This window comes from Nomascus leucogenys, chromosome 23 (genome assembly GCF_006542625.1).
Source record: "Nomascus leucogenys isolate Asia chromosome 23, Asia_NLE_v1, whole genome shotgun sequence".
Taxonomy (NCBI): Eukaryota; Metazoa; Chordata; class Mammalia; order Primates; family Hylobatidae; genus Nomascus; species Nomascus leucogenys.
In genome coordinates, this window is record NC_044403.1 from 33,369,234 (window position 1) to 33,382,608 (window position 13,375).

Genomic DNA, 13,375 nt, shown 5'->3' on the forward strand with positions numbered 1-13,375 from the left:
CAAGCGACCCTTCCATCTCAGCTTCCTGAGTAGCTGGGACTACAGGTTCATGGCACCATGCCCAGTTAAGGGTTTTTCTATATGTACAAAAAACACCATTAAGATTTTGATAGGTATTGAATCTGTAGGTCACTTTGGGTAGTATTGTCACCTTAACAATATGAAGTCTTGGCCGGGCACGGTGGCTCACGCCTGTTATCCCAGCACTTTGGGAGGCCGAGGCGGGCGGATCACAAGCTCAGGAGATCGAGACCACGGTGAAACCCCGTCTCTACTAAAAATACAAAAAATTAGCCGGGCGCGGTGGCGGGCGCCTGTAGTCCCAGCTACTCTGGAGGCTGAGGCAGGAGAATGGCGTGAACCCGGGAGGTGGAGCTTGCAGTGAGCCAAGATCGCGCCACTGCACTCCAGCCTGGGCAACAGAGTGAGACTCCGTCTCAAAAAAAAAAAACAAAAAAAAAATGAAGTCTTCCCATCCATGAACAGCGAGTGTATTTCCATTTATGTGTTCTTTAACTTCTTTCAGTGGTCTTTTGTAGTTTTTCAGTTTATGAGGCTTTTGCCTCTTGATTAGATTTATTCCTGAATGTTTTATTCATTTTAATGCTGTTGTGAATGGAATTGTTTCCCTTAATTTCTTTCTTTCTTTCTTTCTTTTTTTTTGGATGCAGAGTCTCGCTCTGTCACCCAGGCTGGACTGTAGTGGTGTGATCTCGGCTCACTGCAACTTCCTCCTCCCGGGTTCAAGTGATTCTCCTACCTCAGCCTCCTGGGTAGCTGGGATTACAGGCCTGCGCCACCATGCCCAGCTAATTTTTGGGGGGGTTTTTTTGGTACTTTTAGCAGAGACGGGTTTCACATGTTGGCCAGGCTGGTCTTGAACTCCTGACCTCGAGTGATCTGCCCACCTTGGCCTCTCAAAGTGCTAGGATTAAAGGCATGAGCCACCGCACCTGGCCTTTTTTTTTTTTTTTTTTGAGACAGGGTCTCTCCCTGTCACCCAGGCTGTAGTACAGTGGTGTGATCTCAGCTCACTGCAACCTCCGCCTACCGGGTTCAAACAATTCTCCTGCCTCAGCTTCATGAGTAAATGGGACTTCGAACACCTGCCACCACACCCGGCTAATTTTTGTATTTTTAGTAGAGGCAGGGTTTTGCCATGTTGGCCAGGCTGGTCTCAAACTCCTGACCTCAAGTGATGCACCCGCCTTGGCCTCCCAAAGTGCTGGGATTATAGGTGTGAGCCACCGTGCCCAGCCTGGCTCTGTTTTTTTGTTTTGTTTTTTTGAGACGGAGTCTCGCTGTGTCGCCCAGGCTGGAGTGCAGTGGCGCAATCTCGGCTCACTACAAGCTCCGCCTCCCGGGTTCATGCCATTCTCCTGCCTCAGCCTCTCCAAGTAGCTGGGACTACAGGCGCCCGCCACCACGCCCGGCTAATTTTTTGTATTTTTAGTAGAGACGGGGTTTCACCGTGGTCTCGATCTCCTGACCTCGTGATCCGCCCGCCTCAGCCTCCCAAAGTGCTGGGATTACAAGTGTGAGCCACTGCGCCCGGCCAGTTTTTTGTATTTTTAGTAGAGATGGGGTTTCACCGTGTTAGCCAGGATGGTCTTGATCTCCTGACTTTGTGATCCGCCCACCTCGGCCTCCCAAAGTGCTGGGATTACAGGCGCGAGCCACCGTGCGCAGCTGCCTGGCTCTGTTTTTTCAAGTTATGTCTCCTCCTAATGTATCCCACTAATGCCTTCTCCAGAGCTGGCTTCTCTCTTCTCACCTGGGAAGGAGCATCTCTGTGTCTGTATTTTCAGTCTCTGGAACATCTGGCAGCCATGGCTCTTCTTCTCTCTCCAGCTAGAAGATCAGGTCAGGTTTGAGGCCTGGAAATTCTGCTGGCGGAGAAGGAAACACAACACGTCCATTTCTGCTGAGAACCAAAGCCTGTGGTCTGCAGAGAGCAGGCAGAGAGATTCAGCAAGACCAGGTAGGAAGGCCCAGGGTGGTGGAATAGGTAGGGGCTCTAAAGATAAAACTATGTCCAGGGTGGGGAGGGATGGGGGTGAGTCACGGCTGAGGTAGAAAGAAGGGGAAAGGGAGAAAAGAGTGCAAGGTGATTAAAAGGTTCAGACTCTGGCTGAGTGCAGTGGCTCATGCCTGTAAGGTTCAGACTCTGGCTGGGTGTAGTGGCTCATGCCTGTAAGGTTCAGACTCTGGCTGGGTGCAATGCTCATGCCCGTAAGGTTCAGACTCTGGCTGGGTGCAGTGGCTCATGCCTGTAAGGTTCAGACTCTGGCTGGGTGCAGTGGCTCATGCCTGTAATCCCAGCACTTTGGGAGGCTGAGGCAGGAGGATCACTTCAGCGCAGGATTCGAGACCAGCCTGGGCAACAGAGTGAGACCCTGTCTCTACAAAGAACCCAAAGATTAGCCAGGCGTGGTGGCTCGTGCCTGTAGTACCAGCTACATGGGAAGCAGAGGTGGGAGCGTCACTTGAGCCTGGGAGGTTGAGGCTGCAGTGAGCCATGATTGTGCCACTGTACTCCAGCCTGGACGACAGGGTGAAATCCTGTCTCAAAAAAATAAAGAAAAAAAAAAAATTCAGGTTCGGCCGGGCGTGATGGCTCACGCTTGTAATCCCAGCACTTTGGGAGGCCGAGGCGGGCGGATCACGAGGTCAGGAGATCGAGACCACGGTGAAACCCCGTCTCTACTAAAAATACAAAAAAATTAGCTGGGCATGGTGGCAGGCGCCTGTAGTCCCAGCTACTCAGAGAGGCTGAGGCAGGAGAATGGCGTGAACCCGGGAGACGGAGCTTGCAGTGAGCCGAGATTGTGCCACTGCACTCCAGCCTGGGTGACAGAGCGAGACTCCGTCTCAAAAAAAAAAAAAAAGAAATTCAGGTTCATCAGGACTATACCAAATCATGCTGGGGAGACAGAAAGTCCTGCCAGGCATGAGTGGAATTCCATGGGGCAACATCTATAGGGAACTTGGAGAGAGGGGCTACCTCAGGCCCAGCCTCTTTCCTCCCTGTGGAGCTCCGGTCTCTCACCTGGAGAAAGGGTCTAGTTTCTAGGTCTAGAAAGGATGTGGAATTGCCATCACTCTCAACAAGTGAAGTACTCAGAGAGCCTGGAGGGGGGCAGGGGAGAGGGCAGAGCCTACCCAGCCAGGTCAAGTTCCCACAGTTCTCCAGCCGCCTTTTGGTGAAGAGCTAGATGCATCTGTTCCCTCCTTGTGAAATATGCAGCCACATCGTCAAATGTCACTGACCCCTGAAATAATACGTGGGTGTGGGAAAAAAGGCACTGCTAGAGATCAATTTAAGACAAGATAAAAATACTTTTATGGAAAAAAATACATGGAATTCACTACCCTCAGAAATGTAACTGGGATCAAGCAGAGTGATAAAAATTACTGGAGGCAAATAAATACAGTTATGGTTTTTTCGTTTTTTTGTTTTTTGTTTTTTTTTTTTTTTTGAGACGGAGTCTTGCTCTATTGCTAGGCTGGAGTGCAGTGGTACGATCTTGGCTCACTGCAACCCCCGCCTCCCGGGTTCAAGCGATTCCCCTGCCTCAGCCTCCTCAAGTAGCTGGGATTACGGGCGCACGCCACCATGCCTAGTTAATTATTTGTATTTTAGTAGAGATGGGGTTTCACCATGTTAGCCAGGATGGTCTCGATCTCCCGACTTCGTGATTCACCTGCCTCAGCTTCCCAAAGTGCTGGGATTACAGGCATGAGCCACTGCACCCGGCCACAGTATGGTTTTATTGCTAATCTTCTGTACTCACCTTTTGCTTCTCCAAGCCCCAGCCAGAAGAAACAAATCTGGTGTTCCCTGACTGCACCACCCAAGTCAGGGTGGTTCAGTCCCCCAGCTTCGACAGAAGAACCACATCACTCAGGCCCACAATTCCCCAAACCACAGGAAGAGCAACCAGGTTTTAGGCCCTGGTGATGGGACAGGTGGCCATGAGGCCTCCTGTGTAAACCTGGAACTTGGGAAGAGGCCTTGGAGCAACCCACTATACCCAGAAGCTCCCACCCCAGCTCACGGGTGAAGGGCCAGTGGAACAGGAATGTGTTCCTTCTAGAGGAAGCCTTGGGACTTGCTGCCCTTTCAGTAAAGGCTGTTGTGCATTCTACTGGAATGTCAGGTATCAAACCACTACCGTCACCGCATAGCCCTTGCCCGCCTGCAGTCAGCCTTCTGGTCCGTCTGACGCAGTCGACCTCTGCAGCGTTCACCTTGCTTCCTATCTTGTTTCGCTTCCAACTTTCTATTACAAAAAACTTCCAACATAGAGAATATTAAAAACTACCTCCGACCAGGCGCGGTGGCTCACACCTGTAATCCCAGCGCTTTCGGAGGCTAAGGAGGGTGGATCATGAGGTCAGGAGATCAAGACCAGCCTGGGCAAGATGGTGAAACCCCGTCTCTATGAAAGATACAAAACTTAGCTGGGCGTGGTGGCAGGCGCCTGTAATCCCAGCTACTTGGGAGGCTGAGGCAGGAGAATCGCTTAAACCTGGGAGGCGGAGGTTGCAGTGAGCCAAGATCGTACCAGTGCACTCCAGCCTGGGTGACAGAGCGAGACTCCATCTCAAAAAAACAAAAAAACAAAACACGCCTTCCATTTCCACCTGAATTCAGCAGCTGCTGCGCTGTTGTCCTGTTCTCCGAAATGCTCTCTACATGTTGTATTTCTGGCTGAACCATTTGGAAGTAATTTGCAGTTGGTAACACATCTCCCCAAATGTCGCAGCCCTCTTCTCAAGAATGAGACCGTCACTGCACATAACCACACCTAAGAAAATTAACAGTAATTCTGTTCTCATTTAATAGCCAGTCCATGTTCAAATTTTCCCAATGTCCTCAAAATGTCCAGTAAAGTGTGTTGCCCAGTCTGGTCTGAAACTCCTGGGCTCAGCTCAAGCGATCCTCCTGCCTTGGCCTCCCAAAGTGCTGGAACTACAGATGTGAGCCACTATGCCCAGTCTCCACCTACACAGGAGAAACGCCGCCCTGTCTGCTTGTGGGCTGCCTCTTCCGGCTTTGGAACTACAGACAACGTTATGTCCACAAGCCTCCAATACCCTATTATTTCTCAGGACCAGACCCCTTTCTGAATAGGCCTGTGACAAGCCCCAAATTCCAGTGTCAAGAACTCCAGTAGACGGGGGAGACCCTTCTTCCTGAGCCTGCGAGTTGCAATAGAGGATGAGTGGTCCTTGTCCCTGCAGCTTTGTCCTGGGTGGTCCCTCCCCTGCTCTCATTCAGGCCATTCCAGGTTGTCATTGCTAGGACATCCCTTGAGTGCGTCTCCTCGTGAACCCACACAGGGAACTCTCTGGATGTGTACACGTGGGATTCCGGTTCGCAGGGAAGATACGTATTTTTCTGCTAAAATAGTTCCTCCACTTACCATTTCCGCCGGCTCTGAAGACTCGCACCAGTTCCCCACATCTGCACATTTGTTACTGTCAGGTGTTTCCTGGCCATGTGGCTTTCAACTCTTGTCCCTGCTTTTGTCCATTTTTTCTATTGGAATTTTTTTTTTTTAGACGGAATCTCACTCTGTAGCTGGAGTGCAGTGGTGTGATCTCAGCTCACTGCAACCTCTGCCTCCCGGGTCCCGGTTCAAGCAATTCTCCTGCCTCAGCCTCCCGAGTAGCTGGGATTACAGGCGCCCACCACCACGTCCAGCTAATTTTTTTGTATTTTTGGTAGAGATGGGGTTTCACCATGTTGGCCAGGCTGGGCTTGAACTCCTGACCTCGTGATCCACCTGCCTTGGACTCCCAAAGTGCTGGGATTACAGGCATGGGCCACCACGCTCGTTCCGGAAAATTTTTGATTTGTCTTATTTCATTGATTTGGGTGAGGCCTGTATCTATTTGCAAACATTTCCCCACTTGTTGCTTGTTTTCTGGTGTGGTGGCCATGACGGCCACCTGGGCCCAGCCCACACCTCTGGCTCCACTGTTGACTTTTCTCGCTCTCACTATGTCCCGTCTGCCACCCAAACTGGGGGTTCCTGTTCCTTCTCCTCCTTACCCGCACAGGAGCCATGCTAACACAGGTCCCTAACATTTCCCATCAGGGGCTTCAACACCCCCATAGAGCAGCCAGAGAATGTAAAAAAAACAACACAGCCCCTGTGAGAACCCCTTAGCGGTGTCCTGTGATCCTGGAATGAAGTGCAGGCTCACAGCGTCCCCCAAAGTTTGGCCCCATCTCTAGTCTCACCTGTGCCTCTTCCTCCCCCACTTAGCCTCAGGCTTTTCCTGACGTGCCACACTGTCCTGTGACGTGGGGCCTCTGCCATGCAGTTCCATGGCCTAAGCCAGTCTCTACCTGGCTATGGCCTCAGAATGGCCTCCCTGACCCCACAGATCAGGCTGGCTGATGTCGTGTGCTCCTGGGGCACTCGGCTGCCCTTTTTCTGCCGTGTCTTGTTTAGTATTCGTATCTCTCCAGCCCAGCAGACTGTGCACTCCACCAGGGGGAAGCCCCAGTTCCTGCACATGGCCTGGCGCACAGGTGGTGCCCAATACATACTTGCTGAATGGACAAGGAGGCTCTTTTAAGCCCTAGAGGCATTTGCTGGGTAGAGAAGCTCTAGGCAGAGTAGAAGGCACTCACTGGAAGGATGGACAGCTCACCTGACGTCCAGCCTTTGAGGGCACAGCTGAGTTTCCCAGTTTCTGGGCTGTGGCAATGGGCAGACATCCAAAACAGCAGGGACTAGGGGACAGACGGACCAAGAGAGTCCAGCGGGAACTGTGGGGGACAGACAGACCAAGAGAGTCCAGCTGTGACCTGTGGCTTGTCCACTGACCAGGCCTCTTCACTTCCCCTGTCCTCCGGGCTTGGTTGGAACAAAGTTCTTTTGGTAGCATTAAACTGCCCGTGGCACAAATTCTAAAGTGGCTGTGGTCACTCCGGGCCAGCCTGAGGGCTGGAGGCCGCCCCAGGGTTTGTGTGCGTCTCAGTGTGGGATGTGAAGTGAGCTCCCCATGGGACTTGTTTTCCCAGCAGCAGTCTCGACCTGGCTGATCCAGGCAGGATGCAGTGCAGAAGCTGGCCACACCCAGCCAGGACCAAGATGGGGATAGGAACAGCCCTAGTTGCCCTCACTGCTCATTACATGCGAATTGTAATTAATACATTAGCATAAGACATGCCCGCCAGCACGTGACCGTTTACAGATGCCATCGCAGTGCCACAAGTTTCCCTTATACGGCTTAAAAGAGAGGGTTCCTCCGTTCAGGGAACTGCCCACTCCTTTTCTAGAAAGCTTGTGAATAACCCGCCCCTTCTTTTTTTCTTTTCTTTTTTTTTTTGGAAACGGAGTCTCACTCTGTCACCCAAGCTGGAGTGCAGTGGCACGATCTTGGTTCACTGCAACCTGCACCTCCCAGGTTCAAGTGATTCTCCTGCCTCAGCCTCCTGAGTAGCTGGGATTACAGGCACGTGTCACTATGCCCAGCTAATTTCTGTATTTTTAGTAGAGACAGGTTTCACCATGTTGGCCAGGATGGTCTCGATATCCTGACCCTGTGATCTTCCTGCCTCGGCCTCCCAAAGTGCTGGGATAACAGGTGTGAGCCACTGCACCCGGCCAACCCACTCCTTCTTTAGCTTATTGCATTAGTCCATTCTCACACTGCTATAAAGAAATATTCAAGACTGGGTAATTTATAAAGAAAGAGGTTTAATTGGCCATGGTTCTGCAGACTGTACAGGAAGCACGGCGGAACCTGCTTCTTGGCAGAAGGCAAAGGGGGAGCCAGCACTTTACATGGGGAAGCAGGAGGAAGAGAGAAGAGAGGGGGTAGAGGTGCCACACACCTTTAAATGACCAGCTCGCAAGACCTCAATCACTCTCAGGAGAACAGCATTAAGGGGGAAATCCACCACTGTCATCCAGTCCCCTCCCACCAGGCCCACGGCCAGCATTGGGGATTCAATTTCAGCATGAGATTTGGGTGGGGACACAGATCCAAAACATATCACATATAACGCAGGAGTAGCTATGAAGACTGCTAGCCAGCCGTCCGCCAGTGCTGCCCTGCCTGTGGGGTAGCCCTGCTCTGTCTACAGAGCAGGCATTTTCCTATACTCTGTTGCTCTGATAAATGTGCTTTGCTTTCACTTTACTCTGTCAGCTCACTCTTGAATTCCTTCCTGTGCAAAGCCAAGAACCCTCCCAGGCCGAGCCCTGATGGTGGGGTTCGCCTGCATCCGATGTGTGGACAAAACCATTTATGTTGAGAGTCTGCAGTCCTTAAAGACCAAGGTTGAGGCCTAGTTGGGAGGAGGGCTTAGAGAAGCCTGAGTTGGAGAGGTTTGCCATCCCACAGCTCACCCTCCTCTAGGCGTAAGGGACTGCGCTGGCATGGCCACAGCCTTGGTGGCCTCCTTCCCCACATCCAGCCAGGGGAGAGTCTCAGAGAGCCCCAGCCTGCTCTCCGTGCTGCTGCCAGAATTGTTTTCCTACAACACTCTCAGGACCAGGGAAACATAGAAAGCTGTTTTAGGGGAGCATCTGGCTTCTGCTCCTCCGACTCATTCTCTGCAGAGCAGTAAGAGTGAAGTACCTGCGTGTGGAGAAGGAACCTGTAACAGGTAGTATCGGGGAATCTGCCCCGATATTTACGTAGGTTCTTTTCTATTTTCCCTAAGCATCGGCCGGCTTGAGAAATAAAGGGACAGACTAAAAAAGAGAGAAATTTTAAAGCTGGGCGTCTGGGGGAGACATCACACGTCAGTAGGTTCTGTGATGCCCCACAAGGCGCAAAAACCAGCGCCTTTATTAGAGATTTTCAAAGGGGAGGGAGTGTGTGAATAGGTGTGGTTGACAGACATCAAGTACTTAACAAGGTAATAGAATATCACAAGGCAAGTGGAGGCAGGGCGAGATCACAGGACCACAGGACGGAGGCGAAATTAAAATTGCTGATGAAGTTTTGAGCACCACTGTCATTGATAACATCTTATCAGGAGACGGGGTTTTGAGAGCAACCGGTCTGACCAAAATTTATTAGGTGGGAATTTCCTCTTCCTAATAAGCCTGGGAGCGCTATGGGAGACTGGGGTCTATTTCATCTCTGCAGTTTTGACCATAAGAGATGGGCACACCTGGGGGGGCTGTTTATAAGCCTATATCTCCAGGTGCGTATTCTCTTTCCCAGGGTTGTTCCATGCTGAGAAAAAGAATTCAGTGATATTTCTCCCATTTGCTTTTGAAAGAAGAGAAATATGGCTCTGTTCTGCCCGGCTCACCAGTGGTCAGAGTTTAAGGTTATCTCTCTTGTTCCCTGAGCAATTGCTGTTATCCTGTTCTTTTTTCAAGGTGCCCACATTTCATATTGCTCAAACACACATGCTGTACAATTTGTGCAGTTAATGCAATTATTACAGGGTCCTGAGGCAACACACATCCTTCTTGGCTGACAGGATTAAGAGATTAAAGTAAAGACAGGCATAGGAAATCACAAGGGTATTGACTGGGGAAGTGATAAGTGTCCATGAAATCTTCACAATTTATGTTCAGAGATTGCAGTAAAGACAGGCGTAAGAAATTATAAAAGTACTAATTTGGGGAACTAATAAATGTCCATAAAATCTTCACAATCCACGTTCTTCTGCCATGGCTTCAGCCGGTCCCTCCATTTGGGGTCCCTGACTTCCCGCAACAAGGTAGCTCACGCCCCTCCAGCTTCTTTGTCCTTCCAATCTTCCTGGGATCAGAGGGAATGCACTGGGGTCTGCTCTTTGCCATGGCAGGAGGCCTCTACATATGACTGGGAGGGTCAGTTTCTCACGACAGTTAGTAGGCGCTTGTGGCTGCAGATGCAAAATCATGGTCCCTAATCGGCTTTATTATTATTATTTTTTATTTTTAGAAATGGGTTCTCACTATGTTGGCCAGGCTGCCTGAATTTTGGTGTTTTTGTACGTGGAAACTGGTGATGCAAGTACTGAATGTACCTCATGCAGCCGGAGGAAGATACAGATGGATTGCCATCCGTCCCCCAGGGTAACGATTCCTGATGAAGTCGCTCTCTTCCCACCACTCCTCCTGAGAGGGTACAGTGGAAGGAAGGGTCTGAATTTTCCTCCACAGAATTTCCCAAGACACAGGTATATTTGTCATGAATGTGAGGAGTGAGAACAAGGGCCTGCCCTGGCCCCCAGTCCGAATGCCCTCTCTGGCACTGCTTGCTGTGGGTGTTAGGCCCAGTTAAATTTTTGTTGTTGTTGTTGTTGTTGATGGAGTCTCACTCTGTCGCCCAGGCTGGAGTGCAGTGGTATGATCTCGGCTCACTGCAACCTCCACCTCCCGGGTTCAAGCAATTCTCCTGCCTCAGCCTCCCGAGTAGCTGGGATTACAAGCGTGCACCACCACTCCTGGCTAATTTTTTGTAGTTTTAGTAGAGATGGAGTTTCACCACGTTGGCCAGGCTAGTCTCAAACTCCTGACCTCAGTTGATCCGCTCACCTCGGCCTCCCAAAGTGCTGGGATTATAGGCGTGAGCCACCACGCCCAGCCAATGGGTAAATATGCTGAGTATGTATTTCTAAAGGTTTGAACACAGAAGAAAGGTCTGAGATGGAATTTTTTTAAGTGGGATAATTTACATGTAAGTAGCAGTTGAAGAAATGAGACAAGGTAAGCTCTCTTAGAGGAAAATGTAGAATAAAGTAAGGAGAATGCCCAGGGCAGACACTGACTAGAAGAGAAAGTAGCAAAGGAGATTGAGAGTGGTTGGCAGAAAATGAAGGAAGGGTGGTATTATTGATGATAAGGAAATCGAGTGTTCCAAGAAGGATGGACAGTTCATGGTGTCAAATATTGCTGAGGGGTCAAGTAAAGGAAAACTAAAAAATGCCCACTGGTGGCCAGGCACTGTGGCTCACACCTGTAATCCCAGCACTTTGGGAGGCCGAAGCAGGTGGATTACTTGAGGTCAGGAGTTTGAGACCAGCCTGGGCAACAGAGCAAGACCCTGTCTCTACCAAAAAAATACAAAAAAATTAGCCAGATGTGGTGGCACGCATCTGTGATCCCAGCTACTCATGAGGCTGAGGTGGGAGGATTGCTTGAGCCCGGGGAGGTGAAGGTTGCAGTGAGCTGAGATTGTGCCACTGCACTCCAGCCTGGGTGACAGAGAGAGACCTTGTCTCAAAGGAAAAAAAAAGCCCACTGGTTTTAGAAACAGGGAGGTCGGTGGAGTAGGGAACAGCTCTGCTGTGGGCCCTGAGGACCCTGGACATCTTCACATAGCTGTGTGGCAAAGTCCATCACCATGTGAACTGAGTTTGGCAGAATGCTTGGAGGCTCCTCCTGAAACTAAGGGAGACAAGCAACCGTGTAAGAAACAACAGTGACACCAGTGCCCCTGGGCCCCTGGTTGGCTGCGTCTGGGATGCTCTCTTTGCCTCTCCTTGGGGTACAGCTGCGGACACACCACTGCCTGGCTGCAGTGTGGAGCTGGTGCCTCAGCAGCACCGTGGCCACCATCTGTGCTTTCTGTCATCTGGCCCCTATGGTTTGCTGTCATCTTGTGTGTCTAGGGACACAGGCTGCTGATCATGCTGTAGCTGTTTGAGTAAGAAATAAACAATCTAGGCTGGGCACAGTGGCAAACGCCTGTAATCCTAGCACTTTGGGAGGCCGACGCGGGTGGATCACTTGAGGTCAGGAGTTTGCCACCAGCCTGACTAACATGGTGAAACCCCGTCTCTACGAAATAAAAAAAAAAAATTAGCTGGACATGGTCATACATGCCTGTAATCCGAGCTACTTGGGAGGCTGAGACAGGAGAATCACTTGTACCTGGGAGGTGGAGGTTGCAGTGAGCCAAGATCTCAGCATTGCGCTCCAGCGTGGGCAACAAGAGTGAAACTCCGCCTCAAAAAAGACAGAAAGAAAGAAAGAAAGGGAGGGAGGGAGGGAGGGAGGAGGAAGGAAGGAAGGAAGGAAGGAAGGAAGGAAGGAAGGAAGGAAGGGAGGGAAAGAAAAGAAAGAAAAGAAAGAAAGAAAGAAAGAAAAAGAAAAACAATCTATATCCTTTGTACTCATTGCTGACCAAATCCACGTAAATATGGCAAACCAGCCTAGCATCTGTGGCAGTGACGCTGGTAACCCTGTCAGCTGCTGGATTGCTGCCTAGGGACTGCTTGGATGCTTGGCAGTTGGTAGCCCTGTAAATAGGAAATATCCATTAGGAGAGCCTGCCCCCACCAGTCACAGAGTGATTACACGCCCCCTGTAGGAGATGTGAAAAAGAAAAAGAGGAAATCAAATATTCTGCAGTCTTACAACTAGTATGATGTATTTATTTTCAGCTTTTTATATACGTTTTTCAAGCACTTCCCAAGTATTTATAGAGTACTTACTATGTTCCAGGCTGGTGGCTGAGCAGTGAACAAACCAACCTAGGTCCCTATATCTGGAAGCCTTCTTAAGTTTGTGAACTTAAACACCCATATATACAATTGAGATCGTATCATAAATATAATTTTGTATTATATTTTTCACATTCTATTTCATAAGCATTACCCTCTGCCAATAAATTTTTTCAAATACCACACATAATGGCTGCATAATGTTCAATTGAGTGTACAGAAGACAATAGATTTATCTATTTCTGTGCTGCAAAAAGCATAATTATCTTCCATTTCCCCTTCTGTGAATAACTAGGTATTTTCCAAATTCTCCCCATTGTTTAAAAAAAAAACCACACACACAACAAACTCTGGGGTGGGCACCCTTCTCTTTGTAACTTTTGTTATTTCCATAGGATAGATTCCTAGATTAATTGAAGTGTTTAAGGCTCTTTATGTACAGCTTAATTCATTTTCAACATTGTACTAAACACGCCCCTGCAAGCATAGCAGTGTGTAATTCTCCACAATTTCGCCAGCACTGATATTAATAATGTAAGGCATCTTCTTAATCATGTGTGACTTTGCATGGTGCTTTAGAGTTCTAGACATTCTCCATCCTCGTTGATTACCTCAAGTTCAGATATAAAATTTGCGCCTTGATTCTAACGGAGCGTCCGGGGCCTACACTATATGCGGGGTGACAAGATGGCTTGGCTTTCCTTTCCTTCTCCTCCTGCTCCTAAGCTGGTCTCCTCACCTTTATCAAGTGCTATTTTTTAAACCATGCTTTATTGTGTAGGGGCCAAGGGGAAAGTTCCTCTTTGCCCTCTGAAGGTTCACTGAAAACCAACTCATAAAAGGCAGATTTTTGGAGAAAAAGCAAACATTTATTTATTTATTTTTGAGATGGAGTCTCGCTTTGTTGCCCAGGCTGGAGTGCGGTGGCGCCATCTCGGCTCACTGCAACCTCCG

General features: G+C 49.6%; 1 long non-coding RNA gene across 1 annotated transcript; it reads left to right on the top strand.

Annotated features, from left to right (window-relative positions):
• On the top strand, nt 1-10,325 carry LOC115832894. Its single transcript, XR_004028287.1, has 3 exons — nt 1-45; nt 1,852-1,981; nt 9,916-10,325. It is a non-coding gene; the product is annotated as an uncharacterized LOC115832894 (long non-coding RNA).
• Nucleotides 10,326-13,375: the final 3,050 nt, after the last annotated feature.